The sequence below is a fragment of the Hyla sarda genome, chromosome 4 (assembly GCF_029499605.1).
Source record: "Hyla sarda isolate aHylSar1 chromosome 4, aHylSar1.hap1, whole genome shotgun sequence".
In the NCBI taxonomy this organism is placed as follows: domain Eukaryota; kingdom Metazoa; phylum Chordata; class Amphibia; order Anura; family Hylidae; genus Hyla; species Hyla sarda.
Genome location: NC_079192.1, coordinates 97108227 through 97113823, shown reverse-complemented (window position 1 = coordinate 97113823; position 5597 = coordinate 97108227). Strand labels below are relative to the sequence as shown.

Below are 5597 nucleotides of genomic sequence, written 5' to 3'. Positions count from 1 at the left end.
GTGCCATTGGGATTTTGTAGAGAAAATTTGTCCGGAATTGAAGGCCACATGTGTTTACAAAGCCCCCATAGTGCCAGAACAATGGACCCCCGACACATGTGACCCCATTTTGGAAACTACACCCGCCACGTAATGTAATAAGGGGTACATTGAGAATTTACCCCCACAGGTGTCTGACAGATTTTTGGAACAGTGGTCCGTAAAAATGAAAAATTAAATTTTTCATTTGCACAGCCCACTGTTCCAAAGATCTGTGGGGTGTAAATACTCACTGCACCCCTTATTAAATTCTGTGAGGGGTGCAGTTTCCAAAATGGGGTCACATGTGGGGGGGTCCACTGTTCTGGTACCACGGGGGGCTTTGTAAACGCACATGGCCCTGACCATTCCAAACTAATTCTCTTTCCAAAAGCTCAATGGCGCTCCTCCTCTTCTGAGTATTGTAGTTCGCCAGAACTTTCACAGAAATAAAGCCGTTCACTGCGGCATCTTGGTCATTAGATCGGTCAGCCTGGTCCCAGCCGGAGTGGTTGTGGTGCAAAACTGTGCAGCTAGGAAAAAACCGCCAGTAAGTGCCCGCTGCATTCACCAGCACAGAAAGCCATATATGCCAGCGGAAAGCCGCCACATAAATGCTGCACGTGCTGTATGCCGCAACTATGCAAATATATCTAGCACAGCCTGCAGCCTGTTCACACCTATTGTGAAAACATTCATTTCAGCTGGGATTACACTTGCCGTGTTTGTCATAAAAAACACCATGCTCGCTGCGGGCACATGTTAGGTTGGAATCAATAGGGTAATATGAAACACCAGACACTAATGGGGGTTTCTTCATCCTTTTATGGTGTTTTTAGGCTATCAAATCTGTGGGATGCCGAGAGCATGTTTTTTTTTTTTTTTTTTTGGGGGGGGGGGGGGGGGGGTTTAGAAATCCTTCAGTCAAATGATGAAAGAATCACATGACTTGTAATGAGAAAAGCCAGAGGGGGAAAAAAACACCAAAGAAAAAACACTTCCCATAATAATAATAATAATAATAATAATAATGATGCTGATGCTGATGATGATGATGATAATAATAATAATACACATTGGGACAGATGTATGAAAACCTGTGCAGAGGTCAAGTGGACCAGTTGCCCATAGCAACCAATCAGATCGCTTCTTTCACTTTTCAGAGGCCTTTTTAAAAATGAAAGAAACTACCTGATTGGTTGCTATGGGCAACTGGTCCACTTTCCCTCTTCCCTGGTTTTGATAAATCTCTAAGACACCCCCTCCCCCCCCCCCCCCCCCAGTGCTTTTAGCAAAAATAACACAAAGATAGCTGAGAAAAGAAATGAGGGGGAAGATTTTGATGTTTGTTTGTTTTTTGCAAAAAAAAAACATCAAACAAGAATTGTGTTTGTTCCTAGGCTTAGGCTGTGATTAAAAACAACATATAAATGGTGTTTTTCAAAGCCCACATTGCTTTATTTCTGGTGCTTTTTCCCCCCTTTCGACAGACGTCTGTCCAGCTATTGCAAAGCTACAACTCCCAGCATGCCCTGACAGCCGAAGGCTGAGAGTTGTAGTTTTGTAACAGGTGGGCAGCCACAGGGGATCGGTGTTGCAGTATGTCAATCTAGGGCCATGGTGTCTTATCTTGAACTGGCAGCACGAGCCACGACCACTTTAAATCAATGGCTGCTGGGACGTCTGACTAGTGACATCCTTCGCTCCAGACCGCAACGTCAGGGACGTCACTCGTCAGACGTCCCGGCGGCCAGTGCTGCTCATTGAGCCTACCGGAGTAGCATTGATCTATGTAAGAAACCTATGGGCCCAGGCTGTTGAGGCCACCAAATGATATTACATATACAGAATGTCTGGTTAGGAGAAACAAATATAACGCACCCACAGGCAGTGGCACCATTTTAATAAAAATTGTCAAAAACCTTAGATAACAGTAAAACAGAATATATTAAAAGGTTTTTTGATTTTCAGCCAATCAGAGAGCAGCACTACTGAAATAGAACTCCCAGGAGGTAACAGCGTGTCACACATGTGATGTCATAACCATTGTCCACCAAAGAGCAGCACTGAGCAGAAATAACACGGCTCCTGTTCATTCTCCATCAGTGAGGGGCCGGTGCTGGACACTGTGTAGGGACGCGGGAATGCAAAGTCATACACATGACTGTGACTGGTAAGTGTTACATTGTTGTGTCCAAAAGATCTTTAGTGCAGTTCCATGTGTATTTCTATGATAAACATGTAAATAATTTATCTTTTTTTTCTTATCTTAGATGCACTATCTCCAGGACATGGAGTAGCATTTCCGGACCTACAGCAAGACGTTGGATGAAGGCATAGCCCCAGAAATAACACTGGTCCTGTTCATCAGTGAGGGGCCGGTGCTGGACACTGTGTAGGGACACGGGAATGCAAAGTCATGCACATGACTGTGACTGGTAAGTGTTACATTGTTTTGTCCAAAAGGTCTTTATTGCAGTTCCATGTGTATTTCTATGATAAACATGTAAATAATCTATCTTTTTTTGTCCCCTATCTTAGATGCACTATTTCCAGGACATGGAGTAGCATTTCGGGACCTACAGCAAGACGTTGGATGAAGGCACAGGCCTAGGAATCATGCACATACACAGAAACATTTGCCCAAATTATAGAGGTAACCTCCTTTAGTATGCCCAGAGGAAGGGCTATACAGTAGCCATGGATTCCCTACAGGTTTCCTCCCCTCTGGAGGTTTTTCCTGTCCTGAGTATTAGTTACTGTACGCTCTTTGTGAGTGATGGGAGGTTACAAAAAATCACCTACACAAACATTTTAATAAATAATAAATAAAGTTCCCCTTTTTTTAAACTGTTCTTTGACTTGTTCGACTCATTTATTTATTTCTGTGTGTGAAAATAGAGTTAGCAAAACATGGATGACCAAAGCTGCTCTCCTGCACGATCTGCATAATGCGGTGCGGAGAGAGGCAACTGGTGCTGGGTGGTGCAGTTTATGAGGCAAACGTAGAACACCCAGCAAGTTCCATGCACAAGCCTTTTTCTGATGAATGGAACTCATGCAGGGAACTTGCTAGGGGTCATACGGTTGCAAAGGATCAACTTTTGGGTACATGAACTGTCCCTTAAAGGGGTATAGATATCTTATCCCCTATGTAAAGGATAGGGGATAAGATGTCTGATCAATGGGATCCTGCTGCTGGGACCCCAGCAATCTCCATGCAGCAACCAAAATTCTAAATAGTATGTTTAGCTCACTGGTTCCTGTGGTGGGATTCGTGACATCATGCCACACCTTCTTGTGACATCACACCACCTCCCATAGACATAAATGGAAAGGGCGTGGCGTGAGGTCACGACCCGCACCACGAGAACCCAGAGTTCTAAATATATTATTTGGAACGCCGGGTGCTGCATGAAGATTGCGGGGGTCCCAGTGATCAGTCATCTTTAGTCCTATCCTTAAGGTAGGGGATAAGATATCTAGGGGCGGAGTACCACTTTAAGGAATTAGAGAGTGTAGGCATGCCTTACAAGCAGGTAGAAAAAGAACAGCTGGGAGAAATGACAGGACACAAAGCAATATTTGGCTGGGACCAATTTTGGGTGTGTTCTGGCCAATTAAAGGAAAACTATGGCAAAAATTAACTTATCCCCTATCCATGGGTTATGGGATAAGTAGCTGATCGTGGGGGGTCCCCCTGCAATACCTGGGATGAGACCCGTCGCTCAGTGAGAAGCGCTCGCTGCAGACGTCAAATCTCAATTTCCCTGGACCCCCACCCCCCCCCCCCCCCTTCCTTCATGTCCACCACAGACGCCCCCAGACTGCTGTCTCTTACAGAGTTTTATGCCCAGAAATGGTTGGCTACTCACTTTGTCAGTAGATTCTCATCCTAAATATGAAGACAATCGGGGAAATGTACCTGTGGAGAGAAAATGTTGTCCAGTTGCTCTTAGCAACCAATCAGATTACTTATTTTATTTTTCAGAGGTCTTCTCAAGAATGAAAGAAGCAATCTGATTGGTTGCTATGGGCAACCTGATGAAAACATCTTTTTTTTCTTTAACAACTACAGTACTACAACTCCCATTGTAGTGTGTCTTTTCAACCTGTGCCTCCTCCAACCCTGACCCTTAGGGGGGCATAGACGGACCACACTGGGGGTTGTAGTACTTTCATTTTTACAGTTCCCCTATAACTCTGCAGCTTCGGCAGAAGTATGAGGCTCAGCCTTAGAGTCAGTGTATCTGGTTGCTCCAGTGTTCTTCTCTTTTACAGCCTGGACACTGTTCTCCTCCACACTGGTCCCTGTGGTCCGGTCAGATGGTTCTGGACTGGGGCTGAACGGTTGCTTGAGGGATTTAGTGGCAGATTTTTTTGGGACTTCAGTTGTTGGATGACCTCTCTTCAGTGGCTGCTGATATTCGTAGTGCAGAATTTACAGGTGTTACGTAAAAGGGGTACTCCGGGGGAAAACATTATTTTATTTTAGTTTTTTTAAATCAACTGGTGCCAGAAAGTTAAACAGATTTGTAAATTACTTCTTAAAAATCTTAATCCTTACAGTACTTATCAGCTGCCGTATGCTACAGAGGAAGTTGTATAGTTCTTTTCGGTCTGACTACAGTGCTCTCTGTGAGTAGGAGCAAATCTCCATAGTAAACTTCTCCTACTCCGGACAGTTCCTGACATGGACAGAGGTGTCAGCAGAGAGCACTTCCTGTGGAACACAGCAGCTGTTGGGTGTGTCTGACTTCCAGAGTTTTCCAGAGAGAGAGGATTGAAGCAGTGTTTCCTACAGCCTTTTCCCCAGGAGGGTGGCAGCTTCCTTGGGAGAGCCTCCTGCTATGGAGCCCCAGACTTTCACCCCTCGAACTAGGACGGCGGGGGGTGGGAGTGAGAGAGCTACGGCCGATTCCCAGGACAGGGTGAGAAGATCCAGCAGGCTCCGCAGTAATGTGGAGCCCACTCCCCCGTCCGTCGCTGGAAACCGCAAGGCGTCCGGTAAGAAGCTTATGGTTATGTCTTCGGGGACTGTGTCTGATACTATGGAACCCCAGCAATGGGGGGTGAAGGGTCCCAGGGAGTCGCTAGCTACTTTCGGTTCCCGCATGCAGGCAAATCTAGTAGAATATGAGTAGCTGGGAAAAAAGCTGAAAATCATAAGGGAAGACCTGAAGTTTGCTCGCTACCAAACAGATAACTCTGCCAAGGCCATGAGGGCAAGGTTCGCTGCCAGGGTGTGTCAGCTGAAGGCAGAGGAGCAGGAGGTGGTGAGAGCCCGAATGCTGATTGTAGAGGGTGCAGGCATGTTTAAAGAAAAATTAAAGAATGAAGACCGCTATAAAACCATGCGTACCCCTGTGAAGGAGGAAGAGGATAGTCAGGGGGAGGAAGAGTGCTTGTGTGTCACGGAGGAGAAGATGGAGGAAGGTGGTGAGGGAGATGAGAGTGAGGGGGATGTGTGTGATACCCCGTATACCCCTAAGACCTCTGTCACCCCGAGTGCAGATTACATCAACCCTGCCCAAGTCATCTTACCAGCCACCTCTGAGGAAAGTGACAGTAGTGATGGC

The 5597-nt window shown here is 46.0% G+C and overlaps 1 long non-coding RNA gene across 2 annotated transcripts; it reads left to right on the top strand.

Moving 5' to 3' along the window:
• Positions 1–553: 553 nt before the first annotated feature.
• LOC130366871 (uncharacterized) lies at positions 554–2853 on the top strand. Of its 2 annotated transcripts, XR_008891964.1 has the most exons (5): positions 554–568; positions 1990–2030; positions 2125–2191; positions 2292–2456; positions 2560–2853. It is a non-coding gene; the product is annotated as an uncharacterized LOC130366871 (long non-coding RNA). The 2 variants fall into 2 exon arrangements; XR_008891963.1 differs by lacking the exons at positions 554–568; positions 1990–2030 and having other exon boundaries at positions 2047–2191.
• Positions 2854–5597: the final 2744 nt, after the last annotated feature.